This window comes from Bubalus kerabau, chromosome 11, assembly GCF_029407905.1.
Source record: "Bubalus kerabau isolate K-KA32 ecotype Philippines breed swamp buffalo chromosome 11, PCC_UOA_SB_1v2, whole genome shotgun sequence".
In the NCBI taxonomy this organism is placed as follows: domain Eukaryota; kingdom Metazoa; phylum Chordata; class Mammalia; order Artiodactyla; family Bovidae; genus Bubalus; species Bubalus kerabau.
The window spans coordinates 99,675,499-99,697,500 of record NC_073634.1 but is presented as its reverse complement, the minus strand read 5'-3'; the positions used below and the strand labels follow the sequence as shown (position 1 = coordinate 99,697,500).

General features: G+C 51.0%; 1 long non-coding RNA gene across 1 annotated transcript in view; it reads right to left on the bottom strand.

Annotated features, from left to right (window-relative positions):
- Nucleotides 1-8,509, bottom strand: part of LOC129622616 (uncharacterized) — a 43,401-nt gene extending 34,892 nt beyond the window's left edge. The window contains exons 1-2 of the long non-coding RNA XR_008700078.1: nucleotides 8,379-8,509; nucleotides 3,317-3,373 (exon numbers count right to left, since the gene is read on the bottom strand). This is a non-coding gene — a long non-coding RNA (uncharacterized LOC129622616). The remainder of the gene's footprint in view (nucleotides 1-3,316; nucleotides 3,374-8,378) is intronic.
- Between the last annotated feature and the right edge of the window lie 13,493 nt (nucleotides 8,510-22,002).

Sequence of the window (22,002 nt, the reverse complement as noted above, 5' to 3'; positions counted from 1 at the left end):
ATAAAATATTTATCAAGGCTTACGCAAATTTCCGCGCGGCTCCCTTCCTGCCAAGTTTAAAATTGCTCAGACGTACAGAGGTGCAATAGCGGCGTGCGAGCGGACCAACCGGGCCGGCCCTCCCGGCCACTTGAGCTTGCACAGACGGACACGCGCCACCATTAGCAGCCAGCCGGGCCCTGCCAATTTTTCCTTTTTTTTTTTCCTTCTTTTTTTTTTTTTTTTCGCAAACAGATTGTTTTTCTCATTATGTTTTTATATCTACCTAAACTGTTAATTAGGCACTTAGAAAATTTTTTATTGGGGCCTAAGTGTAACAAGCTGCTTTGTTCACAGGCACATACCTTGCTGCTGTTCTGTAAACACGAGCTTTTTTTTTTTTGCTCCCCAAGCCACATTGTCAGCGGATCATGGGGATGGTGGGATGTGCTGGGAGGAGGTGGTCCTGACCCGGGCTGAGAACTTTGGCCTCGGACTGGCCACAGGGGAGAAGGGAGAGGAGGTGGAGCGAGTGGAGGCCAGGGAAACTCTGGTGGGCACAGCGGGAAGGTAAGTCTGACACGGCCTCAGGGGACGCCAGCCCTCCTGAGCCCATCTCAGGAGGAGTTAGCCCTTAAGGAGTTAGCCCTTAAGGTTTAACTCCAGAAGGCAGAATCTTAGCGGCTGCACTTGAACTTTCATTGTCTTCCCACTAATGGGGCCCTCACCATTCACATATCGGCCTTTCAGTCCTTGGTCTCAGCCAAGTTCATTTCCACCTCAGGGCCTTTGCACTAGTTGTTCCCTCCTCCAGGAATGCTCTCCCCCGAAATCTTCGCAGTTCCAAAAACAACTCTCAAGAGAGCCAGCCCTGACACCCCAGCCACTTGCTCATGGCCCTGGAGACTTTTGGAGTCAACCCTGGCAAGGTGTTTGTCTATCATCTGTTTCCCCAACCAGGAGAGATGCTCTGTGAGGGTACAGATCTATCTACACGTAGTCCATGCTCCGCGAATGAGTGAGTGAATGAATATAAACAAATTCCATATGCAGACACAGGCACACAGCTATAGACAGGTGGCCTTTTCTTAGGGGAATGCACTGCACGAGGCCTGGCACTCTGTAGGCGCTCCATCACTATTTATGGAAAGAATGGGTGACTATTTGGGGTGGGGGGATTCCAATGATGCTGCCAGATGGGTCACTGTTTGCCAGGTAAAACTAGGATGCCACCCACACCAGGCCTGCACAGACCACGGCCTTTGCCACCCACACAACCTGCCCTCTTGCAACCAACTGAACCTCAGCAAGTTCAACCAGATCCCCGCCTGGCACTCTCAGAGGTGCCCATCAGCATCGGGGTGGCCCTTAGAGAGGGAGGGGGGCAGCCTTCTAGAGGAGTTGGGATCAATGGGAAGAGTGAATTAGCTATGGTGAGTGATTAATCGGGAAATAATCAGGTTATACCCATCACAAAAATGTCTGCACATCAGACAGAGAATCGGCTTTACAGGAAGACAGGGGAAGCTTTGTGATTTGTATCGTGGTGGGAGCAGGGTCCCTGGGGCGAGTAACCAAACCCCACCCCTGCCTCTTAGCAGCTGTGTCTGGTGATATTAATAGGAGCAGCCTCATGGGGTTGCTGGAGGATATGGGGAGACCACGCATGGAAAATCCTCAACACTCCATAAACCTCAGCTCTTAAAACAGTCATTAAGCACCTTGCCCCTAGGACCTGATCCTGAGGTCCCAGTGGCTGTGGCAACGACTCTGCTGAGCACCCTGCCCGCATCACCAACACCACCACCTTCCCTAGGCCCTGAAGAGCCCAGAGATACAATCGTTCCCATTTAACAGAGAGGGGACTGAGGCTCAAAGTCCTACAGGGATGGAGGCCCTGGAATCCGGAGCCATCAGTAGAACAATGGGAGGGACCAAGGGACTGTTCCCATAGAGTCTGGTTTAGAACCATCTCAAGTCACGGTTGGTCTGGACAGAGGTCAGCCCAAAGCCGAGAGGGTCAAAGAGTGAGGTTGGACCAGGTGCGGGGGTGAGACCTGAAGGTCCAGGCTCCTTAGGAGGTCAGCCTCATTTTTGAGCACAGCTCAGAGGTTGGGGGGACCAGGCAGGGTCTGGACGGCATTGGGAAAAGAGGGAAGAACAGCCATCCCATACAGAGCCCTTATGCTGGGCAATGTTCAGCACTAACAGGCTTACAAACCAGATCTCCCTGGATTCTGGCCCCAGCCCAGGCAGAGGGGATCTGAGGACACTGAGGCTCTGAGAATTGACGTCACCTGTCCCCATCACATGGTACATATGCAGGAAGCAGCTCTGGGTTTTGAACCCAGATCCGAGGGACCCCAGGACTTTTGCCTTTGCTATTACAGGACCCTGGTGATGCAGAGGCCAGTATCAGGCAGGTCTGACTCAAAGCACGCACTCCAGAAATTACTTTCACGTGACTTTGGACATGCCAGTTTCCTGGTCTGAAGGTCCAGGTGGACTTCCTGGGTTCGGCAGTCCTCACATGAGAAGGCTGATGTGGAAACGCCAAACATCGAAAGTCAAACACGCCTTAGGTACGCAGGAAACATCCTTTGTCATCACCATCCTTTCTTTCCTTTTACCTCCAACCAGTACAAGCTGGGGGCAGCTCCAGGTTCCAATTCTAGTGGTAGGGGAATGGAGGCAGGCAGCAGTTACTGCATGAGGCAGGGTCCCCCCATAGGGTTAAGTGGGGGCTGGGAGTGGGGGGCCAGCTGAGTTATGCCTCCTCCTCCTTCCTCAGGCTTCCCAGGTGACGCAGTGGTAAAGAGTCTGCCTGCCAATGCAGGAGACCTAGGAGACACGAGTTCAATCCCTAGGTTAGGAAGATCTCCTGGAGTAGGAAATAGCAACCCACTCCAGTATTCTTGCCTGGAAATTTCTATGGAAATTTCCTCTGTAGCCTACCACAGGAGCCTGGTGGGCTACAGTCCATGGGGTCACAAAGTCGGACACGACTGAGTGATTGAGCACCCTCCTTCTCCCCCAGTCACCTGCTCACCCTTATCCGAGACCACTTCTCAGATTCTTCCTCCTGCCTCCTCAGTGTCTGGCCCCAGGCTGGACACTAGGACAGATGAGAATCAGATGCAGACCCCCACCTGGAGGAAGCCCCAGACTGGTGGGAGAGGCACGCCAGACCTGGACCATTCTAACCCAGACTGGCCAGCGTTTCAGAGGAGAACCAGGTGTCCTCCTGGACACAGGGTGGGCTTCATCCCTGCCGACAGCGCTCAGGGGTGGGATGGGTATGCACGCAGCAGGCTCAAATCCCAGCCCCTCAACTTACCAGCAGTGTGACCTGAGTCAGGGCAGTTCCTTCGCCTCTCTATGTCTCATCTTCCTCCTGGAAAAATGAGGAAAGCATCAGTATCTCCTCGTGGGTAAGAGCATTCAGCCAGCTGACACCAGCCCACACCAGGCTCGGTCCTGCTCCCAGGGGCAGGGGTGACCACGATTTGGGTTGTTCTGACCTACTGCACAGACAGGGTACCGAGGGCTGCAGGAGCATGGTGACTGCCCAAGCCCACCCAGCTCCTGGTGACCCAGCTGGCTCTGAGCCTGGGCCCCCAACTGCAAGCTGCCTGAGGACAGGGGCCTGCCTGTCTTCCTATTGCTGAACCCCGTATACCCAGCCCAGGCCTTGCAGAGGGACACAAAGAGAAAGGAAATCAAGCAGGGTCATCAAGGATCTCCCCATGGAGGAAAGGATGGGGAGGTCATTCCAGACAGAGGGAACAGCACAGCCAAGGCAGGGAGCTGGGAAGGAGATCACTGTGTTCAGAAAGCTGGTGGCAAAGTCACTTCAGTCCCCGTGGACCGCAGCCCGCTAGGCTCCTCTGTCCATGGGATTCTCTAGGCAAGAATACTGGAGTGTGTTGCCATGCCCTCCTCCAAGGGATCTTCCCAAAGTTCAGAAAGCTAGAGGCACCCAGTATTCCTGGGTAGGAATGAAGGCGGGTGACAGAGTCTGGGGCAGTGGTGTGCTGGTAAAGCTTAAGAACAGGCTCTCTTTCACAACTGGGATGAAAGGAGAGAGACCCTGAGTGGTGCTAGGTCGCTTCAGTTGTGTCCAACTCTTTGCGACCCCATGGTCTGTAGCCCACCAGGCTCTGGGACAGCCTGTTGATGGGATTCTCCAGGCAAGAATACTGGAGTGGGTTGCCATTTCCTTCTCCAGGGCATCTTTCTGACCCAGGGATCGAACCCAGGTCTCTCATGTCTCCTGCATTGGCAGACAGGTTCTTTACCACTGGCGCCACCCGGGAGGCCCCCTGAGTGGTTGCATTTGCCAATTTACATGGTATAAATTCTCCCACCATGGTTGATTTCAAGCTACCAGTGTGACATCAACAAGCTCCCCAAACTGAAAATGTAACAGCCAGTGATTGTGCGCCAGTCTGAGCAGAGGAGCCTGGGGGAGGGCGGGGCTGCCCCCTGGACCATGCGGGCAGCTGATGCCTGGCACTGATGCCTCTGTGCGTCTCCGTGGGGCAACAGACCAACAGTTCATGGGCAGAGGCAGGTCCGACAAGGTGGTTCCATGTCCAAGTCTAGTGACATGTCCATCTGTGCTCCCCTCCTCATCTCCATTAAGGGCAGAAGTAGGATGATGGCTATCAGAGGGAGCCCAGAGCCCTGTTCAGGACCCCTCTCCACCCGCTGTCCCCCAGCCCAGCTGGGAAGCCATGGGGCCCAGCACAGGGGGGGTGGCAGGGTCACCTTGGGGAGAGTTATTGGGGCCTGGGTGGAAGCGGGGAGATATTATGCACTGAAGGCCACAGCCAAGGACACTAATCTGAACAGACAAGGAATCAATGGGAATTTCTATTTAGGGAGGAAATCAATAGGAATTTCAAGGTAGGAAAAAGGGGAATTACCTTTAATTGGAGTTCTCATCCAATTGGGTCTCTGGTGAGGCCAGGGCTCACCAGGCCTCTGAGGGACAGCCAGACCAGACCCCCACCCTGCCATGGCCCCGCCTGGTGTACCTCCCACCAGTAACAGACCCCTCCTGTGGCCTCTGGTAAGGAGGCTGGGTTGAGTAAGCAGAGGCCCCTGGAATCAGGCAGTGAGACCACCATTTCCTCCTCTGTTGGGTGGGGACAGTGGGGCAATTGCCTCATCAGTGAGGGGCAAATTTCAGGTGTGTGAAATACAGACAGGTTAAGCAATTTACCCAAGATCACACAGCTTGGAAACAGGAGCTGGGATTTGAACCCCAGCCAACCCAGCACCAGAAGCTGGGCTCCAACCACTGCACTCTGCTGCTTCATAGGACACGATCAGTCTTACTAGATGAGTCCTAGATAGTCCGGGTCCCATCAGTTGGTGGGGGGTGACTGACTGGGGTCCGGAAGCCTGGCCAGGAGAGGGCAGGGTGGGTGCAAGCCACGTGGGAGGGCCCTGAGACAGGCTGTCCCCACACTACCTCCCCGAAGGTGAGCACATACAGACATCCCCTGGGGCCACACCCCATAAGCAAAGGGACACTCTTGGGAGGAGGTCTGGGACCACCCAGGTCCTCACTAGACCCCACCAGAGGGCAGATCTGGCTGCTGGACAGTGCCTGGCAAAGAAGCTGCAGTGGAATCAGGGAGCCCACCCCTCACGCAAAGCTGGAGGCCATCTTGGGGGTGAGCCTGGGCTGGGGTCAGAGCAAGGGAATTCCCCTGAGCCAAGGGCGTACTATGTGCCAGGCCCTTTTCTAGGGGCTTTTCTGGGTCCCACACACCCTGTGGGAAAGTAGGGACTGTCTGTCACACCAGAAGCAGAGCTGAGGGAGCAAGAGAGAGGACGGCCAGCCCTGTCCCACCCAAAGTGAGCGCTTCAGTAGTGTCTGATTCTTTGCAATCCTATGGACTGTAGCCTGCCAGACTCCTCTGTCCATGGGATTCTCAGCCCAGCCCCCTCAAAGTGGGATCTCTTCCACGTTCTTAAGGCAATGCATTGGTCTGATGACTGCTCAGACTTTGATTTAAGGAAAAAAAAAAAAAAAAAAAAGACTTGAAGTTAGTGGGCGAAGGAGCAATTCACAAGGTGGGAGAGAGGAGGGAGAAGTCTAGGGGGATGGCCCCTTGATGTGTTCAACTGCTTTCACCCCCCATGGAGACCCTCACTCGGCCCTGCTGTTTAGAAAACAAAAGCTGGGGGAAAGAGGGGAGGGGCAGAAGAGAGGAACAGAGAGTACTCAAAAACTGAGTCAGATTCAGAGCCGAATCTGGCCCCCATGGAGACCTGGAGTGCTGGGCAGGGAAGCTGAGGTTGAGTTGTAAGGGCTGAGCCAGGCAGGGGCAGATACCTAATGCTTGGGAAGTCCCCCAACCCCCACGTCCCTTCTATTCCAGCCCGAACCTGCAGGGGGCGCCAAGGACACAGGGCACTGGATGGGGTAGACTTCTACATCCGCCCCTTACTCAGAGTCAAGGGGCTTGGCCCCTCTGGCCTCAGGTTCCTCGTCTGCACAGAGTGTCGTAAAGATTGGAAAAAACACAGATTGTAAGGGGCTGCCCCTGAGGAAGTGCCAAGGGACATTTGCTGACAGAGGTCCCTGGACAGATGGACAGAGAGATGAGCATGGTTGAGTGGAAGGACCATGTCCTGTCCTGACCAGCCAGCCTGGCAGAAGGTCCCCAGAGAGACGCTGGCACTCCACCCAGGTGGTGGGGTGCATAGTCTGAGCGTAGGCCCCGCCACCGTCTGCCCTCCTCCACCCCTCACATTCCTCTCCATTCTTGAAGACACAAGCAGCACAGCCTCTGCTCACCCCCCAGCTCAGGCACACTGCACCCCAGTTCATTTTGGGGAGCAGAGGCCCAAAGGCAAATGAACCTCGGCTGAGGGACCAAGCGGGGAGTACCCTGAGGACCTAAGCTATCAACACTTTACTGGGGCCCTGGCTCTGGGCACCAGGCTCACTCATTCTTCTCCTCAAATCTCAGGACAATCCACAGATGTGGATTCTAATCGCTGCATCATGGAAGAGGAAATAGGCCCAGGACAAGAACTGGCTTGTCCAAGACCCCACGGGCCCTGGGTCTGTCTGATTCTGCACCCATGCCGCCCCAGCTGGGCAGGGAGGGCTTGGGGTCTGTGTCCAGTGCTCCTGCACCCCAGCATGTGGGGCATGGGCCTCTTTGCCCCCCTCTTCCGTACCCTCACCCGAACCTGCCGGGTCTCAGGGCAGAGCTGAGGCCTGTCCCTGCCCCATGTCGGGTCAGCTGGGCTCAGCTGGAGTTGCAGGTTATTGGAGGCTCCCATGGCCCTGTTCATCTCATTAAGTCCAGGAGCGGGGTCAGCAGCTTTTACAGGCCCCATAAAGCATCACTCATGGCCACTTCCACACACAGCTCACCCTGGCACCCTGTCCCTCCCCAGGCCAGGGAGGACGAGATTCTTCTCAGAACAGCTAATCTCCCAGACTCATAAACTCACCAGAAATACCATGGGGGTCTGTGCCCCGAAACATAATTACAGGGTGACACCTCTGGCCTGGAGGTTGGTGCAGAGGGAGTACAGTCCACTCGACAGAGGCTTCAGGCTTGTCTGTCCTCCCTGGCAGGCCCTGTTCTAATGAGCACTTTGAACCAATTATCTCATTAAGGCCTCAAAACAGTCCTATCGGGCAGGGGTCCCCAACCTCCGGGGTCTAACGCCTGATGATCTGAGAGGGAACTGATGTAATAATAATGGAAATGAAGTGCACAATAACTGTGATGTTCTTGAAGCATCTTGAAATCACCCTTCTACACCCCCACCTGTGGGAAAACTCTGCCACAAAACTGGTCCCTGGTGTCAAAAATCTTGGGGACTGCTGCTATAGGGGAGATGGTATTATTAGCCCCATTTTACAGATGTGGAAACTGAGGCTGAGAGTGGTTGGTGAGGCATACTTGGCCAAGGTGGGGGAGGCAGAGCTGGAATTTGAACCCAGAGTCAAGTTCCCAAGGGGCTTGTGCTGACTGTGGCACCCCCTTTTCCTCCAGCCTGAGTGGGGAGCCCCCACATGCCCCAGCACCCCTGCTTGTGCATAACTGAGGCCACAGTAGCCGCAGCACATGATTCGTGCTGGCTCCCCACCTCACCTGCAAGTTGCAGTATTTCACCAACCCCCAGAGACACTCAAGTCTTTCTGGGCGTCCCCAGAGGGTGTCTCGGGTGGGCTCGGAAGCCTGTCCACTCAGGCCCCTCTCACTGGCCCCTGTATGGGTGTCCCCAGTGGCTATTGCCACCCAAGCAGGTCAAATTCTCTCCCTTCACATGTCTCTGATGCTCTGTTTCAGAGCAACCCCCCTGGGGCTCTGAAGGGGCCACCCCATCCCTCACCCCAACCTCTTAGTCCAGGACCTCACCTCTGAGCATGGGAAATGTCCTGTCCCTTCGGCTGGGGCCGTGGTCCAGCCCTGGGTCTGTGGCCTGGCCGTTCTGGTCTGGGCTGACCAGCAGGATGAAGCTCCACGAGCCTGACTTGCCTCATCTGTAAATTGGAGTCAGTTGTGAGGAACAAGCACAAGAAAGTTGCACGAACCCAAGTCTCGCGGTGCACAGGCCTTGTGGCTCCTGCTCTCCAGGCCTCCCTGATCGCCCCTTCCCTGCACTAACTGCCTCCCTCCTTGCCAGCCCCTCCCACCCAGAACTCCTCCAAAAGCGGGTCCCCAGCCCCGCTCACCCCTCAGACCCTGCCCCATGTGTGGCACCCTGGGCCTTTTCTTAAGCCCCACAGCTGCCACTGCCCTGACAAATATCTCCTACACCACCTACCTGCCCACCACTCAGTATACACATCCCCCACTTCACCTCTCCCCAGCCTGGGCTTGGGGCAGGTGAGGAAGAAGAGGAGGCCACTGCCTGGGAGTCTCATCTGAGACCTTAAGTTCTTAAAAACCAGGGTACCCCTGAGGTGGGGCTTCCCAGGTGGCCCTAGTGGTAAAGAACCTGCCTGCCGATGCAGAAGACATAAGAGATGTGGGTTCGATCCCTGGGTCAGGAAGATCCCTGGAGGAGGGCATGGCAACCCACTCCAGTATTCTTGCCTGGAGAATCCCATGGACAGAGGAGCCTGGTGGACTACAGCCCATAAGGTCACACAGAGTCAGACACGAGCGAGATAACTTAGCATGCACGTACCCCAGGGGTAGAGGGTGGGAGGAGAGAGGTGACCCCCCACATTTCTTCAGTGTGGAAAACTTGCTGGGCAGCAGAGGTTGACTGTTATTGCCATACTGGAGCACGGGGTGAAGGACAGGAGCCACAGTGTTTCAAAAACTCAATTACAGTGGTGTGGGACACACACCTGTCCTCTGGCCACACAAGTGTTCACGCACAGAGTCCTTGTGGTCCAGTTTTGCCCCACATTTTACTTCCTAATCTGCAACCTCAGGCACACCCATTACCAGGGAAAACCTGACCCAGGACATCCTAAAAGTTCAGACTTTGCCCCTGTACCTCTGCCACATGTGTGCTGACTTTCGTGTACACAGTCGAACAGTGACATACAAGACCACAAACAGGTGGTCGTGGGGAGTCACAGGTAAAAACACACATCCTCTTGTAGTTATGGACAGACACATACACGCACATGCAGGCACACATACACAATTCAGAGGCCTGCACACCTGTGAACTGCCGTGTACACACAATGCATGTACACACAATCCATGCACACACAGTGAACCCGGGCACACATGCACTTCCAAAGTAATATACACATCCATTCAGGAATTCACTCACACACAGATTCAGAGGCCTGCTGAAGCAGCACGCATGCATGTGCAGTCCTCGTGTGGGGGTGCTGCTCACAGGGAGGAGCGGCCTGCCCCTCCCAGGTGAGTTATCCAGACGCTGCTATTCACCCTCATCTGCATGCCCTGGGGAATCCTTCAGTGCAGGGCAGGGCCTTTGTGAGCCCATGACCGTCCCTCAGGCTGTGTCTGGCAGATAAGTGGGGCACAAAGGAAGCGGCACCCCGCATCATGGCAACAGAGATTGCCCATGCCCAGCACTGTGCCTACCCAGGGCTAGAATGAGCCCCAGCCCACCCCAGCAGCCAACCTTGTGCCCTTTCAGTGGGTACCCAGCAGATGGCCACTGCAGATGGCAGTGGGGGTGATTTCCCAAACAGGAGGGAGGAAGAGGGGTGATGGGGAAAAAGTGATAGGAAAGGGGGAATGGATGAGGGACCACCAGGGAGGGGCTGGTTGCCATCTTTAGGAATAGGGCATCTCTGGCATTCCTAAGAAGTCCCTAAGGAACTGTGTAATATACTCATTCCTTGTCTCTGTTGTTCACTGTCTAACTGTCACCCTTTCTGTTCAGAACCTAGATCAAGGTAGCACATAGTAGGTGCTTAATCAATGTCTGTTGAATGAATGAATGCATGAATGTCCAGCTCTGAGCACTGTCCCCCACCCCCATCCAGCTACCACTTCTGGCTGGTAGTTAGTCTCCTCCCCAAACCTGGCAGAAAGATCTTTCTCATGCCCTGACCACCCACCCCCACTGATGGTCTCATGGGGCTGCCCTCTGGAAGAGGAGACAGGCTCTGGCTTGAAGAGAGGAGCCCCCCCACCAGGCAGTCCTTCCCCAGGGTCCTCCCAGGGCACACACTGTCCTGGGCAGTGGATCCTCTCTCAGGGTGCAGTTATCACGCAGGAACTGCCAGCTCCCAAATCCTGACCTCTTGCCACCTGCCACATGACCTTCGGCCATCCTTCAGGTCCTAGTTCCCTTTCCCTTAGACCTGCTCCCTCACCTGCTCCCCAACAATCACCCAGCAACCCTCACTGCCCTAACACCAGGAACAAGATAAGAATGTCTTCTCCCCCTACTTTATTCAGCACTGTACTGGAAGTTCTAGCCAGAGCAGTCAGGCAAGAAAAAGGAATAAAAAGCGTCCATGTTGGAAAGAAAGAAAACTGTCTCATATGTAGATGAGAATGAGAAAATTCTTGCATATAGAAAAATATCAAGAAATCCACACCAAAAAAAAAACTATTAGGGTTAATAAAAAGTTAAGCAAGGTTGCAAGATATAAGATCAATATACAAATATCAACTGTATTTCTATATATTAGCAATGAACAAATAAAAAATGAAGTTAAGAAAATCCCATTTACAATAGAATCAAAAAGAGTTAAATACTTAGGAGTAAATTTAACAAAGGAAATGCAATACTCTGAAAATTATAAAATGTTTAAAGAAAGTAGATAAGATCTAGATAAAAGAAGAGATAGCCTATATTCATGGATGGGAAGGCAATATTTCAAAAATGGCAATATCTCCCAAATGATGTGCATGTTAAATGCAATCTTTAACAAACTCCCAGCTTCATTCTTGAATAATGGACAAGTTGATCCTGAAATTTGTATGGAAATGCAAGGGAACAAGAAGAGTCAAAACAAATTTGAAAGAGAGCAAAGTTGAAGGACTCACACTATCTGATTTCAACACTTACTACAAAGTAATAGGAATCAACACTGTACGGTACTAGTGTGAGTTCTGACTCACAATCAGTGGAATAGAAGTGAGAGTCCAGAAACAAACCCTCAATCCTAAAGGAAATCAGTCCGGAATATTCACTGAAATGACTGATGCTGAAGCTGGGGCTCCAATACTTTGGCCACCTGATGCAAAGAATTGACTCATTGGAAAAGACCCTGATGCTGGGAAAGATTGAAGCAGGAGGAGAAGGGGACAACAGAGGATGAGATGGTTGGATGGCATCACTGACTCTATGGATGTGAGTTTGAGCAAGCTCCGGGAGTTGGTGATGGACAGGGAAGGCTGGCGTGCTGCAGTCTGTGGGGTCAAAAACAGTCGGACACGACTGAGCAACTGAACTGAATTGAAACAAACTCTCATATTTAAGGTTAACTGGCATTTGACAATAGTACCAACACAATTCAATGGAGGAAGAATACTCTTTTCAAAAATAAATGGTGCTGAGAAAATGGAGATCCACATGTAAAAGAATGAAGGTAGACCCTTATCTCACATCATATGCAAAAATTAATTCAAAATAGATCAAACACCTAAATATAAAAGTTAAAATTAAAACTCCTAGAAGAAAAAGTGAAAGTCGCTCAGTTGTGTCCAACTCTTTGCAACCCGGTAGACCATAGCCCACCAGGCTCCTCTGTCCAGGGGGATTCTCCAGGCCCAAATACTGGACTGGGTTGCCATGCCCTCCTCCAGGGGATCTTCCCAACCCAGGGATTGCACCCAGGCCTCCCACACTGAAGGTAGATTCTTTACCATCTGAACCACCAGGGAAGCCCCCTTAGAATGCTTAGAAGAAAAGCATTCATACAAATCTTGGATCAGGCAACGGTTTGTTAGATACAACGTCCAAAGCACAGCAACCAAATGAAAAATAAATAAGGAGGACATCATATTTTGATGATAACTTTTGAGAGGTGATTTCTGAGAAGTCTCTGTTCTAGGTATCATGATCAACAGAATGTCACTAGCACCTTCCTGGAGCAGTGTGGTTAATACGGATAGCTTTTGTCTCCATTGGTCAGAGAGATACAGTACCTGGAACATACTGTGGGAAAAGAGTCCGCTTGCTTCCTGGAATTACGTTGCTGGTTACACAGCTCTGGCGGTGGCTGTAGTGACAAGGAAGCTAGAACTAAAAGTCAAATAAATAAGTAAATAAACAAATAAATAATTTGGACTTCAAAATACACTATGAAGAAAGGGAAAATCAGGAGTTCCCTGGTGGTCCAGTGGCTAAAACTCCATGCTCCCAATGCAGGGGGCCCAGGTTCAATCCCTAGTCAGGGTAATAGATCCCACCTGCTGCAACTAAAGATCCCTCACATGGCAATAAAGATCAAAGATCCCCGCGCTGCCACTAAGACCCAACACAGCCAAATAAATATATGTTTGAAAAGAAAGGGAAGGGCAACCACAAAATGGGAAAAACATTTGCAAGCCATATATCGGATAAGGGTCTGGTATCCAGAAAGATAGAGGGCAGTAGGAGAAGGGGGCGACAGAAGTTGGATGATATCACCAACCCAATGGACATGAGTTTGAGCGAACTCCAGGGGATAGTGAAGGACAGGGAAGCCTGGTGTGCTCCAGTCCATGGGATCGCAAAGAGTTAGACACAACTGAGTAAGTGAACAGCAACAACAATCCAGAGTATATAAAGAACTCTTACAACTCAACCATACAAAGACAACCCACCTTTAAATTGGACCAAAAAAATATCTGAGTAGCCAGTATACAAATGGCCTGTGAAAAAATGCTCAGCCTTACTAGCCATTGCTGCTGCTGCTGCTGCTGCTAAGTTGCTTCAGTCGTGTCCGACTCTGTGCAACCCCATAGACGGCAGCCCACCAGGCTCCTCCGCCCATGGGATTTTCCAGGCAAGAACACTGGAGTGGGGTGCCATTGCCTTCTCCGTGCTAGCCATTAGGGAAATGCAAATCAATGCCATGATAAAATGCAAGATCACTCCCACATAGAGTACCATCAAAAAGACAGATAACAAGTGTTGGCAAAGATTTGGAAAAACTGGAGCCCTCATTCTCTGCTGATGGGGATGCAAAATGGTGTAGCCACTTTGGGAAACAGAATGGCAGTTCCTCAAAAGGTTAAACACGGGATGACCATGTGACTCAGCAATTATATTCCTAAGTAGATACCCAGTAGAAATGAAAACATATGTCCACACAAAAATTTGTATACGAGTGTTCATAGCAGTGTTATTCATGATAACCAGAAAGTGGAAAGATCCAAATGTCCATCAAACTGATAAATGGATAAACAAAAGATGATACATCCAGATGATGGAGTAGTACTCAACAATAAAGAGGAATGAAGTTCTGATACATGCGACAGCACGGGTGAACCTTGAAAACATTAAATAGAGTGAGAGAACGCAGTTTCCGATGGCCACGTATTAGATGACTCCGTTTACATGAAATGTCCACAATAGGCAATCCATGGAGACAGAAAGTAAGTTCATGGTTGTCAGCGGCTGAGAGGGATGGGGAGGGCTAATAGGCACAGAGTTTGTTTTTGAGGTGACGAAAATCTTTTAAAACTGATTGTGGTAATGGTTGTACAAGCCTTTGAATACACTCAAAACCACTGACTTTTATACTTCAAGTGGGGGGATTGGTTGGTTGCTGTTGTTCAGTGGCTAAGTCATGTGACTCCATGAACTGCAGCACACCAGGCTCCTCTGTCCTTCAGTATCTCCCGGAGTTTGCTGAAATTCATGTCCGTTGATTCGGTGATGCTGTCTAACCATCTCATCTTCTGTTGCCCTCTTCTCCTTTTGCTTCAGTCTTTCCCAGAATCAGGGTCTTTTCCAATAAGTCGGCTCTTTGCATCAGGGTTGCAAAACTATTAGAGCTTCAGCTTCAGCATCAATCCTTCCAATGAATATTCAGGGTTGATTTCCTTTAGGATTGATGGTATGATCTCCTTACTGTCCAAGGGACTCTCAAGTCTTCTCCAGCACTACAATTCAAAAGAGCTCAGCCTTCTTTATGATCCAACTCTCACATCCATACATGATTACTGGAAAAACCATAGCTTTGACTATGCAGACCTTTGTTGGCAAAGTGATGTCTCTGCTTTTTAATATGCTGTCTAGATTTGTCATAGTTTTTCTTCCAAAGAGCAAGCAATGTCATAGGTGCACTCAGTATCAGCAGTGATTTTGGAGCCCAAGAAAATAGTCTGTCGCTGTTTCCATTTTTCCCCATCTATTTGCCATGAAGTGATGGGACTGGATGTCATGATCTTAGTTTTCTGAATGTTGAGTTTTAAGCTAGTTTTTTTCACTCTCATCTTTCATCTTCATCAAGAGGCGCTTAGTTCCTCTTCACTTTCTACCTTTAGAATGGTACCATCTGCATATCTGAGGTTATTGATATTTCTCCCAGCAGTCTTGATTCTGGCTTGTGATTCATCCAGCCTGGCATTTCACATGATGTACTCTGCATAGAAGTTAAATAGCAAGGTGACAATATACAGCCTTGACGTCCTCCTTTCCCAATTTTGCACCAGTCTATTGTTCCATGTCCGGTTCTGTTTCTTCTTGAGTCACGTACAGGTTTCTCAGGAGACAGGTAAGGTGATCTGGTATTCCCATCTCTTTAAGAATTTTCCACAGTTTGCTGTGCTCCACATAGTCAAAGGCTTTAGTGTAGTCAATGAAGCAGTAGAAGATTATTTTCTGGAATCCCCTTGCTTTCTCTATGATCTAATAGGTGTTGGTAATTTGATCTCTGGTTCCTCTGCCTTTTATAAATCCAGTTTGTACATCTGGAAGTTCTCTGTTCACATACTGCTGAAGCCTAGCTTGAAGGATTTTAAGCATAATCTTACTAGCATGTGAAATGGGCACGATTGTATGGTAGTTTGAGCATTCTTTGGCATTGTGCTTCTTGGGATTGGAATGAAAACTGACATTTTCCAGTCCTGTGGCCACTGCCGAGTTTTCCAAATTTGCTGACATATTGAGTGCAGCACTCTAACAACATCATCTTTTAGTATCTGATACAGCACAGCTGGAATTCCATCACTTACACTAGGTTTGTTTGTAGTCATCCTAAGACCCTCTTGACTTCACACTCCAGGATATCTGGCTCTAGGTGAGTGACCCCGCCATCATGGTTATCTGGGTCATTAAGATCTTTTTTGTACTGTTCTGTGTATTCTTGCCACCTCTTCTTAATCTCTTCTGCTTCTGTTAGGTCCTTACCGATTCTGTCCTTTATTGTACCTATGCTTGCATGAAATTTTCCTTAAATAGCAAATTTTCTTGAAGAGATCTCTACTCTTCCACATTCTATTGTTTTCCTCTATATCCAAAAGCTCTTATAAAACAAAAAATAGGGCACCACCAGGTGAAAGAGCTGGCAAGTTTTCCAGGCTGAGGGATGTCAGGTCAGTGGAATGCATGACAACAATTTCCTACATGTGTCGTGGCTGACATGCCAAGTATCAGAGCATCCTGCTCCTAGAGGCTCAATGGGACTCCAGGACACCATCCCACTGATGGCTCTTGATGTCCATCACTGTCTGCTTCTGACTTTGGCAGTTCTCTGGTTCCTGACATTATTCCATAATCTGGTTACTGACTTCAGTCTTTAGCTAATTTCTGATCTCAGCCACTTGCTGGTTTCTGACTTAACTTTCTCCCTGGCTCCTGACCTCAGCTCAGCACCCAGTGTCTGAACTTACCTTAGCAAGGAAATAAATATACAGTTCGTTCTACCATGGTCTGCACCCACGACTGCGGCAGGCATCACTAATGGATCACCGCATTCTTTCCCACTGAGCCTACATGTGGCCTTGGAGCTCTTCGTAATATTATGCCCAGTCACAATCATTTGGAGCTGGAATGAAATGAAATGAAACCAAATTGCTGACTCCTTCCTAGTCAGCAGTCAAGCCCTGACACAGTCGAGCTCAGACACTCAGACCTCTGACCTGTGTCTGGTTAGGGAGCCTGCTCTGGTCAGCGTGGAACCTTGGACTTTGCCTGAAAACATGCTGAGTGACAAGCCACACAGAAACACATCCTGGGAGCAGTTCTAGGCACCTCAATCCTGGCTGAACCACAGGTGTGACTTCAAAAGGGATTTGACTCTGTGTGAGCCACGGCTAGGTGGCTTCCGCTGGCCCCCAAACTACTGGCCCTAGGGCTCAGTCACTCCACCTTCTCATCACATACCCTGACCTCTCTCTGCTGTGTCCCCAAACCCTTCACCAGGGTCTCCTGAGTCACCCTCATAGTGAGCTGGGGCTTTAATTCAACCCCAGACTAAGCACCTTGGCACCGGGAACAAATCATGACATCTCCCTGAGCCTCAGTTTTCACCTCTGTGAAATGGGGATCATTGAGTTGCATGAGAAGAAAATGCAACATGAATGAGCTTAAGCTAAAGGGGGATTTTATCGGAAGGATGCTGGAATCAAGGACATCGAGCATGGAAGGATGGGTAGAATGTTCTGGCCACAGGAGGGGAGGGATGGAGCCAGACCTGGGGGCCGCTGGACTGCAAATGAGGAAGGTGGCAGGATTCTTTTTCTCTCTCTCAGAATAGGGATTTCACTTCCTTCATTTGCTGGAGTCTGGCTTTTGTCCAGAGTGAAAAACATGACCAACAGTAGCCTTTTAGTTCTACATTTAGAGCTTTACCTTTTGACTCCATTAAAATTAAAGAGCTCCTGGTAATCAAAGCACCTTTAAGAGAGTAAAAAAGCAGACTATGTAAAGAACACCTAGAAAGAAATAAGAAAAAAGCAGACGCCCTATTTTTTTTTAGTGGCCAAAAGCCTCGAACAGGCACTTCACAGAAGAGGCCGCCCAAGGGGCAAGAAAGCCTAGAAGAGCTGCTAATGTCATCGGCATCATTAGTCATCAGGAGAACTCAAAGTGGGACACGATGCCCCTGCCCAGACGGCTAAACGTAAAGGAACTGGCGACAGGAAGTGTCAGAATGTGGAGACACTTGAACTCTCCGAGGTTGGTAAGAGGAGCAGAGAGCAGCAGGACTGCTTTGGGACACAGTGCAGCCGCGTTTTCTAAAGCTTGAGAAAGACAGGTGTACAGAACCAAGGAATCTCCTGGTGTATACTCAAGAGAGTGAGTACTCATCCCTCCAGAAAACAAGCATGAGAATGACCATGGTCGCACCAACCTGGAGACAACGTGAATGTCTATCAACAAGAGAATGAATTAGCAAATGGTAGCGAGTCCACACAACGGATCCTACACAGCGAGGTGAAGGGACAAAGTGTGAAACTACGGCAACATAACGACAACTTGGATGATTTTCTAAGCATAATATGGAACAAAAGAAGCCAGACGTTAAACAGGTGCTATTAGATTTTTGCACAAAGCCCAGAAAGAGCAAAACTAGCCAATGGTCTTAGTTTCGGGGGAGGCATTGACTGGAAAGAAGAGTTGAGGGAGCCTGCCAGGGAGCTTGTTCTTGGGCGATGGTAACATGGGTACAAAGCGTACGTGAAATTGCATCCAGCTGTCCACTTCAGATGTGTGCCCCAACCTGAACGTAAGTTAAATTAGATAAGAAAGAAAAGCAACTTTTATCCTTCAGCCATCAAAGGCGCATGACTCTCTCACGCCATAGTTTAAAAATCCCTAGAAACGGTGTCACTGGCCCAACCCAGTGCTGCTCGGCGTCAAGACTATGGAGCAACATGGCAGTGCCATTGGATAGAGTCGGGGGAGGAGGAGCTGTAAAGACGAAGCTGATGTTTCCAGAACAAGGAGGGAATGGGGAAAAAGACCAAAGTACAGTCGTCCACTCCTTCATTTCTCCAAGCCTTCCTTTCCTCACCTGTAAAGTGGAAACCACAGAGCTTCCTGCCAAGAAGGGTTGAGAAGTAACTGGCCTCAACCACCTCTGCTTGACCCAGGGTCCCCTTCCCTCTGTCCCTCTTCCCCACCCAGCCCCGCTCCCTGGCCACCCCTGCCCCTCTGTTCCCCCCACCCTCAGCTCCCCTTCTCTGCCCCCTGTGATCCCCAAAGTGAGGCCCCATCACCATATAATTTCAAATTACTTGTAGCTTTAGTTAATTAAATGTAAAATCATTGGAATAAAATTATACCTTCATTAGAAATTAACTCCCATTTCAGGCCGGGGATAATGACCGGGCTCTCTCTCCCCCCTTCTTCCAAACCACACACAAAATGGTCAGTTAAACTGAATGGGAAAAAAGTTTAACGACTGCACGGCAATCAAGCTTATTATTATTTAAGCACAAGCTATTACCATGTGCAATGAGGTATCGGCCAATAAATTATCTTTGAAAGAGTCAGTCCTTGTCTGAGCCCAGACAGGCTGAGTGCTTCTGCGAGGCAGGCTGTGTAGGCCTCTTTCCTCTCCAGGTGAGCAGCCCAGGCCCGGGGTAGTGGGTGGGGCTGGATAATAGACCCTCCTGGTCCCGTCCCTCTTGCGGACCCGGAACCTGCTCTCAGGACCCTCCGCGCAGTCTCAGGGCCTTGGGCAGGCTCTCAGGGTCACTCACTGTGAAGGGAGCCTGGGGCCTCCACCTGACTCTCCAGCCCGCGGTCAGGAGCGGATGCTCTCACGCAGGACAGAGATTGGGGGCCTGACCCTGAGAACCAGGAGGAGGGCAGAGAAAGGAGAAGTGGGGTGTACAGGACAGGGACGGGGCTGGGATGAAGCAGAGAGAGATGAGGGGGAAGAAGAATGTTCGAGCGACATGAGGAAGAGGTTGATATGGAGACGAGGACATCAGGGAACTGTCAGAGAGCCAGGGAGTGACACTTGGAGCAAACACAGTGGAAACACAGGAACGGAGACCAGAGGATCCAAGAAGGCCTGTGAGAGACACAGATTCAGGCAGGGGTGCATGTTCACAGAGGCTGCTGTGTGCTGGGCACTTGAAGGCTCAGGTCATTCTTTCTCCCAGAGTGACCGCTCTCCCGATTTGTCGGGCACTGCGGGGTTTTGTGGGGCTTCTCAGGTGGCTCAGTTCAGTTCAGTCACTCAGTCATGTCCGACTCTTTGCGACCCCATGAACCGCAGCACGCCAGGCCTCCCTGTCCATCACCGACTCTCAGAGTTTACTCAAACTCATGTCCATTGAGTCGGTGATGCCATCCAAGCATCTCATCCTCTATCATCCCCTTCTCCTCCTGCCTTCAATCTTCAAGCATCAGGGTCTTTTCCAATGAGTCAGTTCTTCACATCAGGTGGCCAAAGTATTGGCGTTTCAGCTTCAACACCAGTCCTTCCAATTTGCCTGCCAAGGAGATGCAGGAGACACAGGTTCAATCCCTAGGTCGGGAAGATCCCCTGGAGTAGGAAATGGCAACCCACTCCCGTATTCTTGCCTGGAAAATCCCTGTAGTGCTGGTAATCATGGGCTACCATCCACGGGGCCACAGAAGAGTCAGACACGACTGAGTGACTGAGCGCTCACGCACAGTGGAGTTTGCAGGATGGGGGACTTTGGGTGCTGACTTCAGCAAAATCTCGGGAGAACCAGGACAAGTTGGTCAGCCTGCTCTTAAGTCCTCAAAGCAACCGGTTCTATAATCCCCACTTCACAGGTGAGGAGACTGAGGCTCAGCGGGTGATGTCATTTGCCCAAGATCATGGAGGCAGATGGGCTACCCAGCTGGCACTAGTGGTAAAGAACCTGCCTGCCAATGCAGGAAACGAGGCAGGGGTTCAATCCCTGGGTCGGGAAGATGCCCTGGAGGAGGGCATGGCAACTCACTCCAGTATTCTTACCTGGAGAACCCCATGGGCAGAGGAGCCTGGTGGGCTGCAGTCCACAGCATCACAAAGACTCAGACATGGCTAAAGCGACTTAGCACACGAGCATGAAAACAGATGAGAGAAGAAAAGACGCAAAAGTTTGAAGACAAAGTGTCCACCATCTCTGAGTCTGTCTGAACACCTGCCTTCCCTGTCTCCTCCCTGCCCTCGACACCTTACTTCTCCTCTCCCTGCCCTTCTCCTAAGTTCTGAGGACCTGTTCCTGTCTCCCATCTCTGTCCCAAGTATCCCCTTTATCGGGGACTCAATGGAAGGGTGGACTGGAGGATCAGGTGAGACAGCACACCCAGATGTCAGTGGCTGGTGGATGGAATACAAGTGCCCCCCTCTCAGGGTCCTCAGACATCCCTCCCAGACTGCAGGCAGCAGCCAGAATCCTCCTCCCAGAGGCTTTAGGGGCTTACTGACTTGGGTTGAAGCCCAAGTTCTAGCTTCAAGTCACCAGATGACCTTGGAAGTTTCCTTAACTTCACCTATAAAATGCGGTGATGATGGTCCCCATGTTACAGGGTTGCAGGGTTTGATGAGACTGGGTGAGTAAGTGCCTGTTGCAGAGCCTGGCATGGAGCAGTTGTCCTGGGGAAGATAACTCCCCACCAGACAGGACAGCGGCCCCTTTCCTGGGCACAGTCTCCTCTTATATTACCCACAGCAAGCTTCTTGGTCCCAGACAGAACAACAGGGTGAGCTGGCATGGAACTCAAGCTAGGGGAAGGAGACGAAGGACCATAGAGCAGGGATCACAGGAGGCTGACTCTGGACCTCTTCATCCCCATAAAACCAAGACCCTCATTTTGTATCTTTCAAGAAACCCAAAATGCACACCCTCGTCACTGATGTTCAATAATAAAGTTTCATGGAGTGAAAACATGAATAAATGTGTACATGAACTAACCAGAAGGTCCCACCCTCAAGGAAACCCGACCTGCCATTAACTTCTAGTCCAAGTTGGCCTGCAGACAGACTCCCTTGAAAGTCACCTCCATCTCTCTCCCAGGTCAGGCTGAGATTTAGAGATCGGGGCCGCGTGTGCACCTCCATCTGCTATCTGCACGTGAGTGATGGGAGACACGTTCCCGGGACATGTTTACGGTCACCCCGTGCCCCCGGCCGGCGCTCCCCACCACACCATCCCCTGATAATTCACGGCCCGGCTCCGGTTGGCAAATGACTGATACGGCCTTCACAGCGGGACCTGCTGGTCACTTGTCTCAAGGAGACTGGGAAGGAAACTCAGGCACAATATAAATGGGGCCCGTGGCAGCCTCAAACACCTTGGAAAATTCCCCAGCCCGGACACCGCGCCGATTTTAAGTAATAAAACCACAGAGAGACTGCACGGCCGCCTGACAGCCTGCGACGGATGGCTGCCCGCGTGAACTTTTTACCTTCGGGATGGGGACAGAGAGAAGAGGGAGGGCAAAGAGAGCCGCCCGGCCAGCCTGCAGCTTCCTGGCTCACAAGCTGTTGCCCAAAGCACAGGCAGGAGCTGCACTGGACGTGTCTCCAGCTCAGGTGCCCGGGGGGTGGGGAGGGGGTGGACGCCATCCTCACTAGGGGCCTCAGACTTTGTTTCCCCATCTGGCAGATGGGAACACTCGTGGCCAGTGTATCACTTCTCCAAAATCCAGAAACAGCCCAAAAATAAACCGTCCCACTGATAGAAA